Raw genomic sequence first — 13,312 nt, 5'->3', positions numbered from 1 at the left:
GAAGGAAGTTACCATTCAGGTACATAGCAGACTAAAGATTCTGAAAGACAGACTGGAATTGAGGCAAAGGAGAACAGATGTTTCTATGTCGGTGGTGTTATGAATCCATTTACTTCAGACATTGGCTATCAGTGTTACTGAACTTACTGTGAGATAGGCTTGAATAGCTACTCTAAATTCATTGCACCACTGACACGGAAGCTTTGATTATGCATGGATTGGCAGAATATATCCTGGAGCTCTAGAAGCTGGGGTATAGTATTCATTTGAAAGAGTCAAATTATGAACAGCATGTTTTAAACATGATTTTTATTTAAAATTGTCAAATATCAAAGAAACGTATGTGATGTATGTCCAGAACAAGAAAACTTACATTAGGACCCCTTCTACACTGCCACATAATCCAGATTATCAAAGCAGATAATCCAATTATTTGCTTTGAACTGGATTATACGAGTCTACACAGCAGGGATTGTGGCGCAGCTGGCTGAGTGTCAGCTGCATTAAGATCACTCTGACCAAAAGGTCATGAGTTCGAAGCCAGCCTGGGTTGGAGTGGGTTTCCAACCAATTGTGTGTAGCCTGTTGTCGACCTTTGCAACCCGAAAGACAGTTGCATCTGTCAAGTAGGAAAATTAGGTAACACCTTAAAGTGTGGGGAGGCTAAATTAACTGATTTATGAGGCCGTAAAGAAGACTACAGCAAAGCATTCCAGCGGGGAAGCATGCGGGAATGCGGAAGTGCTTCATCAGTGTCGCCGATGGACGATGAAAGCGACAGCTCCCCTGGCGGCCAGAAAAAGTTAAATAGCCTCTGTGTATGTCTGTATATGTTGTATGTTAAAATTGGCATTGAATGTTTGCCATATATGTGTACACTGTAATACGCCCTGAGTCCCCTGCGGGGTGAGAAGGACGGAATATAAAAGCTGTAAATAAATAAATAAATAAATAATATAATCCAGTTCAAAGAAGATAATCTAGATTTTATATGACAGTGTAGAAGGGCCTAGGATGCACAACTCTACTACTCTTTTCCACCCCATTCCAAGGAAGCTCCCCATATCCTGGACCAGTGCCTGGCATCTGTGATGGAGTGGATGAGGGACAAGCTGAGGCTTAATCCAGACAACACAGAGGTCCTCCTGGTCAGTAGCGAAGTCGACTGGGGTATAGAGTGGCAACCTGTACTCAATGGGGTTACACTCCCCCTGAGGACACAGGTCCACACTCTGGGGGTCCTCCTGTACTCAGTGCTGACACTTGAAGCTCAGGTGTGGGTGGTGGCTGGGAGGGCCTTCGTACAGTTAAAACTGGTGCACCAGCTGCGACCATACCTCAAAAAGCCTGACTTGGCCACAGTGGTCTACACTTTAGTGACATCTAGAATGGACTACTGCAATGCACTCTACGTGGGATTGCCTTTGAAGACAGCTCGGACACTGTAGTTAGTGCAAAGGTCGGCAGCCAGACTACTATCTGGGGCCAGTTATAAGAAGCATACTATGCCCCTATTAAAACAGCTCAACTGGCTGCTGACACGTTTCCAGGTCCAATTCAAAGTGATGTTTATATAAGCACTATAAACTTTGGGTCCAACCTATCTTTGAGACCGCATCTCTTTTCATAAATCGGCACGAGCTCTAAGATCGAGTCCCTTTGGGGAGATGGTGGCGGGATATAAATAAAGTTATAATTATTGTTTTTCTCTTGCTCAGTGCCTAAACTTGGATTGCTTTAAGGAGATGCATTTTTAAAAGTACACATCTGCCTGAACTGTTTGAGCAGGAGCCCAGTTTTATTCACAATTATTTAGAAGTTCTATTTCATTTGAATTAACCACTTCGGTTATTATGCACAAGATTTCAAACTTTATGCTAGATTTATATGCACACACATTATATTATAGGGTCAGAGTTGTGGCCCTACATTACGGCTGAATGAAATGCTTTGCATTCTGCAATCTTTTTACCAGAAATTAGGAGAAGGGACAGAGTGCTTGCATGACTTCTATTGTTCGGAAAACAATTACTCAGATATTGCAATGTAGAAAAGATAGCTTTGAGAAGGATTCATATCAAATATCAGATTTTAATGGCTTATTTCTACAAGTATAAAATTTAAAAACAAACCTCTAGCAGTATGAAGAGTATTCTGTTTCTTTTGATTTGAGTTAATTATTGGTTGGCTGATTACTCCATCTTTATTTAACACTGCTCACACAGCAACAATGGCCATCTCTAGATGAAGATAATACAGGAAACTTGTTTTATGAGTTACCTGGTTAAAAAAAATCAAATTGAATAAAATTTATTTTGTTTTTAAGCAAAATTTATTTTGTTTTTATAGGGTTGTTGTGGGTTTTCCAGGCTGTATGGCCATGTTCCAGGAGCATTCACTCCTGACTTTTCACCTGCAGCTATGGCAGGCATCCTCAGAGGTTGTGAAGTCTGTTGGAAATTAGGAAAGTAGGGTTTATATATCCTTTGTTGGGAAGTGATTAACTGGCCCTGATTGTTTCTTGTCTTAAGCACTTGATGAACCAACCTAGACACAGCATATTATTGAAAAACACAGAGATGCTGGGCTACTCTAACAACTACGTCAGATTACACAGAGAAGCCATTGAAATCCACAAGCATGTGGACAATTGCAACAGAAAGAAGAAAACCATGAAAATGAACAAAATCTGGCTACCAGTATTAAAAAACTGTAAAATCATGACAGTAAATAAAGAGCAACACCTAAAAGGGGGGGGGGGGGGGGAATTCTAGACAAGAATCAATCAAGGCCAGCTAACTCCTCCCAACAAAGGATTCCTCCAGACAGCAATTAGCCAGGCTTTGAAGCTGCAAGGCCATTAAATGCTAATCAAGGGAGCCAATTGCAACATTCACACTTGCTTCAAGCAGACAAGAGTTCTTTCTCGCACCCTAGGATATTCCAGATATATAAACCCAATATTCCTAGTTTCCAACAGAACTCACAACCTCTGAGGATGCCTGCCATAGATGCAGGTGAAACGTTAGGAGAAAATGCTTCTGGAACATGGCCATACAGCCCGGAAAAATCATAGCGACCCAGTGATTCCAGCCATGAAAGCTTTTGCCAATACATAAAGGTTATATTTTGATGACTTTTAAAAACTATTTTTCTTATATTTTACATATTTACAGCAACAATGGCCATCTCTAGATGAAGATAATACAGGAAAGAAAGGAGCTTTATGAGTTACCTGGTGAATTTTTAAAAAAAATTAAATAAAAGCATACAAGTTATATTTAAAGATTATTTTTTTACTATTTTTCTTATATTTTATTTACTTTAAATATTTTGGCTCTTTTATTGGCAAAACAAGCTCCCTGATATGGAGAAAGTCCCCCAAAAAAGCTGTTTTGAAGCAAAAGAAAATCTTAGCAAAGCGTAAATTATGTGTGTATTATGTCCTCACAAGTATATTATTTAAATTGAAAAGTGTTTTGTGTCTTTCATGAGAAGTTTTGCCCCCCGAAAGAGAAGCACTGAAAGATAGGAAGGAAAATTTCTACATTCAGTTGCAATCGATCACATAGGCCCCATCTACACTGCTATATAATGCAGTTTAACTGAATTCAACTGCATTACATGGCAGTATAGAATCATATAGTGCAGTTAAAACAGGTATGGGTGAACTTGGGCCCTCCAGGTGTTTTGGACTTTAACTCCCATCAGTCCTAACAGCCTCAGGCCCCTTCTTTTTCCCCGCAGCCACTTAAGCGGCTGAGGGGGAAAAAGAAGGGGCCTGAGGCTGTTAGGAATGATGGGATTTGAAGTCCAAAACACCTGGAAGGGCCCAAGTTGGCCCATGCCTGAATTAAATTGTATTATGGCATTGTAAATAGATTCTTAGACGTGTTTTGAGCAATAGAACAGAATGCCTGAACACTAGAGTTCATCTCCACGGTAGAGCTAGTGCAGTTTTACATCACATTAACTACCATGGCTCATAGGAATTTTTACAAACAACAATTTATATAAGGGAGCCATATCAGTGGCACTAAATGGGTGTAATTCTGCAGTGTGGATGGCCTAGAAGTACCTCACAAAATGACAAACCCAAGACTGCTGTGCGAAAGAGTAACAGGACGCTGAGAGAATGAGAACAAGCAGAAAGAAGAGATATCAGTAATAATGGGGTTAAGAAAGAGGCTGCAATAGTGGAGGACTTTGCTCTTTCACTCCACATTTGCCAAGAGAAGGAAAATGGCTTTCAGGGTTAAGTTCCTCAACCCTCACCCGCCCCTCTGCTATATCCCTGTGTTGTGTTGAATGGCTGCTTGTCCCTCATTTTCCCGCCTTTTGGAAAACCTTGTGAGAAGCAACAGCTTCTGAGGGAAACAGTGTGAGGCAAAGCTGAGAGAGAAGATAGGAGAGTTTGGCTGAATCTACAGAAAATCCAGATTATCTGCTTTGAACTGAGGCTCCATAATATCCTCATTTTGCCCCTTGAATTCCTTCTCTTAGGCCCCTTCCACACAGCTGAATAAAATCCCACATTATCTGCTTTGAACTGGAACATATGACAGTGTGGACTCAGATAACCCAGATATTGTGGGATTTTCCACCTTGATATTCTGGATTACATGGCTGTGTGGAAGGGCCCTAAGCCCCCATCTACACTGCTATATAATCCAGTTCCTGAATCCAGATTATCTGATTTGAACCGGAATATATGGCTATGTGGACTCAGATTAACCAGTTCAAAGCTGATATTGTGGATTATCTGCCTTGATATTCTGGGTTATGTGGCTGTGTGGACTCAAATGCGTGTGGGTGGCCTAGAAGTACCTCACAAAACGGCAAACCCAAGACTTGTGTGCGAACGAATAACAGGATGCTGAGAGAATGAGCCCTTCCACACTGCCCTTTTCCCCAGGATCTGTTCCCAGATTATCTGCTTTAAACTGGAATATATGAGCCACCACTGCCAGATATCCTGGGATAAACAGATAATCTGGAATCAGATCCTGGGATACAACAGGGGCAGAATGGAAAGGCCCTAAATCCTCCGCTTTTTTTCCAATCACACCAGATTCCAGGAAACCTTAAGAGCATTTGCAGAGGGGCACAAAAGATGTAATAGTGTAAAATTGTGCATAATTTAATAGGTTTGAAATTTAAGAAGAGAAGCTTTTCCAGCTTGACAAATACTGTGTGTGTAAATAAATAAATATATCATATTTCTTCCACTAATAATAATAATAAAACTTTATTTATATAACGCTCTATTTCCCCGAGGGGGACTCAAGGTGGTTTCCAAGCAACATCACGAAAGCATACAGAGTAAACAGCATAACATAAAATTAACAAAACAACATAAGCATAAAATTATCACAATAACACACATATATTAAAATTATCCTGCCTGTTCAGAGCAATTAAAAGACCAGGCTGAGGCTCGTGCAAACTCAAAATATGTTATTAAAAATTTACGGTTAAAATCCATAAAAACATATTTAAAACATGTGTTGGGGTTACATGAATTTTAAAAGCACTATTTTTTTCCTTTAACCTTCCAGGGCAGCGTATCTCAGCCTTCCTAATTCTGCAAACTCTTAATATAGTTTCTCATGTTGTGGTGATCCCCAACCATAAAATTATTTTTGTTGCTACTTCCTAACTGTAATTTTGATATTGTTATGAATTGTCATGTCTGATATGCGGGATGTATTTCCATTCACTGGACCAAATTTGGCACAAATACCCGATACACTCAAATTTGAATACTGGTGGAGTTGAGGAGGGGATTGATTTCTTCATTAGGAAGTTGTAGTTGCTGTGATTTATATTTCACCTATAATCAAAGAGCATTCTGAACTCCACCAACGATGAGATTGAACCAAATTTGGCACACAGAACTCGCATGATCAACAGAAAATACTGGAAGGCTCTGGTGGACATTGACCTTGAGTTTTGGAATTGCAGTTCACATACAGCCAGAGAGAGCACTGTGGACTCAATGATGGATCTGGATCAAACTTGGCACGGATACTCAATATGCCCAAATATGAACACTGGTGGAGTTTGGGGAAAATAGTGCCTGACATTTGGGAGTTATAGTTGCTGGGAGTTATAGTTCAGCTACAATCAGAGCATTCTGAACCCCACCAACAATACAGTTGGGCCTAATTTCTCACACAGAACCCCCATGATCAACAGAAAATACTGTCTTTTCTGATGGTCTTTGGCAACCCCTCTGACATCCCCTTGCAACGCCCCCAGGGGTCCCGACCCCCAGCTTGAGAAACACTGTTCCAGGGGGAGTTGACTATAAGGTTGCACTGGAAAACCTAGAAATTCCTATAGAGCATTTTAATGAAATCTGCAATTAATCAAACTCTGTAAATTTGAAAGACCAATTATGCCTCTGTGTGTGTATATATATATACTTTGTGTGTGTGTGTATAAATACTCACACACACAAATAAAATATCCTCAGAAAATTATGAGTGGATCTCTCATCAAAAATCAAAAAATGTTGCATTGTACATTAGCTGCTGCTAATAAACTGATTATGTCAACCCTCTCTAGCTTTTACATCTCTGTCCTTTCTCACGCCCAATGACCTGAAATTCTTTGAGAAGTGTTATATGGCCCAACTTCCCCAAGGGCATTTGATTTGTGACTGATATCAGTGAAGGAACTGATATCCGTCACAAGATTCAAGAAGTAGGTATCCAAAAGTTACTCACCACTCAGTAAAGAGAAGGAAAATGAATGTTTGAAGCTGACTCCTATGGAAAGACTGACATAATATGGCAATGACACTCTTCAGACAAATCTGTGGTATTTGTTTATTATATCAGAAGTGAACCGAGGGTACAGTTGTAATGTATTTAAAAACACAAAGTTTATATTAAATGACCTTTGACCAGTAGCTGGCCACTTGGAGTGCCTATGGTGTTGCTATAAGAAGGTCCTCCATTGTGCATGTGGCAGGGCTCAGATTGCATTGTAATAAGTGGTCTGTGGTTTGCTCTTTTCCACACTCGCATGTTGTGGACTCCACTTTGTGGCCCCATTTCTTAAGGTTGGCTCTGCATCTTGTGGTGCCAGAGCGCACTCTGTTCAGCGCCTCCCAAATCGCCCAGTCTTCTGTGTGCTAGGAGAGAGTCTCTCATCCGATATCAGCCATGGGGTGAGGTTCTGGGTTTTAGCCTGCCACTTTTGGACTCTCGCTTGCTGAGGTGTTCCTGCAAGTATTTCTGTAGATCTTAGAAAATGTATGGTCAAACAGCATCATTCAGAAGCCAAGGTTTTCTAAAACTATCATAAAAAGGCCATTTGAAGAGGCTTTGCTATTTCAAGAATAAAAGCTAGACAGTAATATTTTGTTTAGATTTATGTTATTATAGAATTTTGTCTGATTACGGGTAGTTTAATTTATTGATGTCAGGTTTAACTTACACCAGGTCTTAATTTGTTAGGTCTTAATTTGTTAGGCTTTAATGTTACTTTTATAATTGGGGCTCCCTGGGAATTTATGTTAGTATTGTGTATTTTATGTAGGCATTGAATGTTTGCCATTGTTATGCTGGAATCCGCCCTGAGTCTCCTTGGGGAGACAGGGCGAAATACAAATAAAGGGTTTTTTTTTTTTTATTATTATTATTATTATTATTATTATTATTAGTGTAAAAACAGGAACAACTCTTTGGTACCTTCCTGGCACTCTTATGGAAAAGTAGACAGAATCAAAACAATGATCTTTCCAACAAATTATTGGATTGACTTAGTTGAAGTTCTATGGCTTTTCTTTAAGAACCAATTTTTTCCTAACATTTCTATTCAGCTTCCAGACATGTTGAGCCACATAATCGTTCCAAAGCCATCTTTATGATCTTTATGATTTAAGAAGCCTGCAGAGCGATTTGTTTCACTGTGTCTGGTGATATGGTATGGACCAATTATATCCTCCAATTATAGTTGTGCAAGCAGCCATTAGTCGTGGGAATATCTTGCCAAGCCCTATAGCATTACTTCACAATTGCTTTTCTAATTTGTTGTTTCACAAGAGAACACCAGGAATTATTGTTCCCGCTTTCAGGCTGTTGTAGTTATTTATCGTGCTCTTTATGGGACTTTTTAGTGAAAGGACAGGCTGAGTCCCCCTTTGAGGTGAGAAGGGTGGGGTATAAGTACAGTAAATAAATAAATAGAAACAGAGAAGTTGGACAGAGATATATGGCATGGGGGAAAATAGAAGATTGTCTGCATACTTATGTCCACTTCCAGGAACAGGATGCCCTGAACTCAGTTTTACTTATCTCTAAGTAATATCTCAAAGTATGCATACAGTTGCATTCTGTGGTTTTCCCATTACCCTCTGATGGTAATTCTAGTGCATTTACAACTTCCTTATTGCTTTTTGTTAGAGAGTAAGTGAAAACTCAAACTCAAATGTAACTAAATTGTACATAAACAAGATTAATTGACTTGCACTGTGTATGTACATTATACTTGCATGCATCATTATAGGACTATGCGTTATTATTTTTTTAATGAATAAAATGCTTCTCTCCAGTTAATATAATAATGAGGTCTTTTCTCCATGTGTTGTGCACTAATTGTATAACATAGATTATTTTAGATTATTGGCACAAAGATCCAGTTAAGTATTAGTCACATAGATTTTTATGCAGCATTTTTAAACAATAATTTCCCTTTTACCTTCACCCACATTAATCATTCACTACAATTGGTATCATACAAGTAGCTCCAGAAGTAAATATGACAGAGTTCGTTCAGGTTTATTTCCAGATAAATGGATTTATGATGCCAGTATCAAGTAGAGATCTTTTCTCTTGCTTGGGAATAATACCCAGGGAATATTCTTACTCTAGAATAGCCAAGCACAGAAATATGCCTTGCTAATTTAATGGAGAATCTAATTAAAATGAATCTGCAGTGATCAATTGGATTCACATCCAATGTCATCCCTGCTCAACTGACACAGGTTTATTATTGCTATGAGTTGCAGATATGCCTAATTTCGTTGTATTCCTGCTAAATTAGGCCCTAAAGGCAAAGGTAAAGGTTTTCCTTGACATTAAGTCTAGTCGGGTCCGACTCGGGTGATGCCCATCTCCATTTCTAAGCCAAAGAGTCGGCATTGTCTGTGGACACCTCCTAGGTCATGTGACCAGCATGACTGCAAGGAGCGCCGTTACTTTCCCGCCTATTGATCTACTCACATTTGCATGTTTTCAAACTGGTAAAATTAGGCCCTAGAGACAGAGAAATAAAATTTGAGCATATACATACATAATGAGCAATCATTGAAATGCAACCCAAATTTAGAGACAACATTCATATATGCCCACAATGGCCAAATCTACACTGCTATATAATGGATTTTTGAACTGCATTAGATGGTCAGTGTAGACCAGGCATGGGCAAGCTTTGGCCCTCCAGATGTTGTGGACTTCAGCTTCCTGCTTCTTGGCAGGGGGTTGGACTGGATGACCCATGAGGTCTCTTCCAACTCTTTGATTCTATGATTCCAGTTCCTAACAGCTGGTAGGAATTGTAGGAGTTGAAGTCCAAAACACCTGGAAAACCGAAGTTTGCCCATGCATGGTGTATACTCATATAATGAAGTTCAATGCACTTAAATTACATTATACCAGTGTACACCAGGAGTCCCCAAACTAAGGGCTGTGAGCTGGCTGAGGCCCTTCAAGGTTATTTACGTGCCCCCTGTCCTAAACTTTAGATGTAGACTAAGTCTAAAACTTAATCTTAAAACTTAGAATAAGTCTGAAAAGACTGGAAAGCACACAACAGCAATCCTGACTACCTCATCAGCAAAAGCAGGTCCACACTTCCCGTTGAAATATGGGTAAGTTCATGTTGGTTAAATTTGTTCTTCATTTTCGATATTGTATTGTTCTTTGACCTACAAGAAGCACTGGTTGAATATCAAGCAAAAAGTGGGAACTAGAAACAGTATCATACGACAGCTGACAGGCACAACCTGGGGATCGGCCCTTGTGCTTTTTTACTTTGCTGCTGAGTACTCATGCTCAGTGTGGAATACATCTCATCACGCTAAAACAGTGGATGTGGCTCTTAATGAGACATGCTGCATTATCACAGGATGTCTATGCCCTGCATCACTGGAGAAATTATACTGTTTAGCCAGTACTGCACCACCTTACATCTGCTGGGAAGGAGCAGCCAATAATGAAGGCAGTGACATCTCCGGCCCATCCTCTGTTTGGATATCAGCCAGCACACAAAGGCAATAATCAAGAAATAGTATTCTAAGATCTACAGAAATACTTGCAGGAACACCTCAGCAAGTGAGAGTCCAAAAGTGGCAGGCTAAAACCTGGAACCTTAAGCCATGGCTGATACTGAATGAGAGATTCCCTCCTGGGCACACAGAAGACTGGGCGACTTGGAAGGTGCTGAACAGCCTGTGCTCTGGCACCAACCTTAAGAAATGGGGCCACAAAATGGAGTCCACGACATGTGAGCAAGAAACTACAGACCACCTATTACAATGCAGTCTTAGCCCTGCCACATACACAATGAAGGACCTTCTTATAGCAACACCAGAGGCACTCCAAGTGGCCAGCTACTGGTCAAAGGAAATTTAATATAAAGCAAAGTTTTTAAACTTTGTGGGTTTTTTTAATATAAACACATTACAACTGTATCCCTGGTTTTCTCCTAATACAATAAATGAATAAATAAATAGTTATTTGATGGCTTTTTGCACTACAAATAAGATACATGCAGTGTGCACAGCAATTTATTCATTTTTTTTCAAACTATTGTCCAGCTCCCCAATAGTCTGGAGGACCATGATCTGACCCTCTGCATAAAAAGTTTGAGTACCCCTGATTTACACTGACCATAAATGTAACTTCAAATTGCATTATATGGCAGTGCAGATGGGTAATTTTACACATTTTTTCATGAAACTAAATTTGTGCAATAATAATAATTAATTTTATTTATTACCCACGAGAAAGCAGAAGTGTTACTATCTCAGTCAACCATGTGGACGATTTCGAATTTTGAACTGATTTGGATTTCCAGATCAGTTATGCCATAGTATCCACTTGATTTTGTCTCCAAAAATGTAATTTTTCTAAAATATTCTTATTTCCCTTTCCATAAAACAGTGTCAATTGATTAATAGGTGATACCACAATCTATAATGCTCTCTGGAATTATGCTCCTATTCTGAAAACTGCAAAATAGCTAGTGCTGAAAAGTTATATATACCTATATGTAGAAATTATGGTGTATATATAATATATACATTTTATATACATATGTGTATATGTATATGGCAGTCTCTGAGGATGTAACACGAGCACCTGCTTGTCCAGTTTTGATGGATTCATTTCAATTGGTGAAACCCGAGGATGTGGACAAGATACTTGGAGGAATGAGGCCAACCACATGCATCCTGGACCCCTGCCCATCCTGGCTTCTAAAGGAGGCCAGAAGGGGATTGGCTGAGTGGGTTAAGGTGGTGGTTAATGCTTCCCTTCAGGAAGGCAAGTTTCCAGCGAGCTTAAAACAAGCTATAATAAAACCGCTGTTGAAGAAACCATCACTGGACCCCACTAAATTCGACAACTATCGGCCAGTTTCCAATCTCCCCTTCTTGGGCAAAGTCTTGGAACGTGTGGTGGCCTCACAACTCCAGGTATTCTTGGTAGACACGGATTATCTAGACCCGGCACAGTCTGGCTTTAGGCCGGGACATGGTACCGAGACAGCCTTGGTCGCCTTAGTGGATGATCTGCGCCGGGAGCTCGACAGGGGGAGTGTGTCCCTGTTGGTGCTGCTCGACCTCTCAGCGGCCTTCGATACCGTCGACCACGGTATCCTTCTGGGACGCCTCGCAGGGATGGGTCTTGGAGGTACTGTTTTGCAGTGGCTCCGGTCATTCCTGGAGGGTCGATCTCAGAAGGTGTTGTTGGGGGACACCTGTTCAACCCCACAACCATTGTCTTGTGGGGTTCCTCAGGGCTCAATATTGTCTCCCATGTTGTTTAACATCTACATGAAGCCGCTGGGGGAGATCATCCGGAGTTTCGGGGTACGGTGTCATCTGTACGCGGATGATGTCCAACTCTGTCACTCCTTTCCACCTGCTACTAAGGAGGCTGTCCAGGTCCTGAACCGGTGCCTGGCCGCTGTGACGGTCTGGATGAGGGCGAACAAATTGAAATTGAATCCAGACAAGACAGAGGTACTCCTGGTCAGTCGCAAGGCCAAACAGGGCATAGGGTTACAGCCTGTGTTGGATGGGGCCACACTCCCCCTGAAGATGAAGGTTCGCAGCTTGGGAGTGATCCTGGACTCATCGCTGAGCCTGGAACCCCAGGTTTCGGCGGTGACCAGGGGAGCATTTGCACAGCTAAAGCTTGTGCGCCAGCTGCGCCCATACCTTGGGAAGTCTGACTTGGCCACGGTAGTCCACACTCTGGTTACATCCTGTTTAGACTACTGCAACGCTCTCTACGTGGGGTTGCCTTTGAAGACAACTCGGAAGCTCCAACTAGTCCAACGCTCGGCAGCCATGATTTTAACAGGAGCGGAGCGCAGGGAGCATACAACCCCCCTGTTGCGCCAACTCCACTGGCTACCGATCTGCTACCGGGCTGAATTCAAAGTGCTGGCGCTGGCCTTTAAAGCCCTAAACGGTTCCGGCCCAAGCTACCTATCTGACTGCATCTCTGCCTATGAACCCACCAGGAGTTTGAGATCTTCCGGGGAGACCCTGCTCTCGATCCCGCCTGCTTCTCAAGCTCGGCTGGCGGGGACGAGAGATAGGGCCTTTTCTGTGGTGGCCCCCCGGCTTTGGAACACCCTCCCCATAGAGGTACGATCAGCCCCTTCGCTGATGGTGTTTCGGAAAAGATTGAAGACATGGATGTTTAAACAAGCATTCGGTTAATCCGTTGTAACGAATTGTGATGACTAAGGATTGGTTATACACGGACGATGAATTTTGGATTACGATTCCAGTTATGAGATGCATAGGATTGTTATTGGTGGCCCAATAATTTGTACTGTATATGTGTTTTATGCTTTTAACTGAATATTGTTTTTTAAATGTTGTAAACCGCAATGAGTCGCCGATTTAGGCTGAGATATTAGCGGTATACAAGTGCATTAAATAAATAAATAAATAAATAAATACACACATATATACTCTGGATAATAAGTTTGAAGTAGAAGGAGAGATCTGTTTTACTTTTTGTGTCACCTGGTGAATAACTTCAGTTTCCTAAAACAACGTCGA

This window comes from Anolis sagrei, chromosome 4 (genome assembly GCF_037176765.1).
Source record: "Anolis sagrei isolate rAnoSag1 chromosome 4, rAnoSag1.mat, whole genome shotgun sequence".
Lineage (NCBI taxonomy): Eukaryota > Metazoa > Chordata > Lepidosauria > Squamata > Dactyloidae > Anolis > Anolis sagrei.
This window is presented reverse-complemented; position numbering follows the sequence as displayed.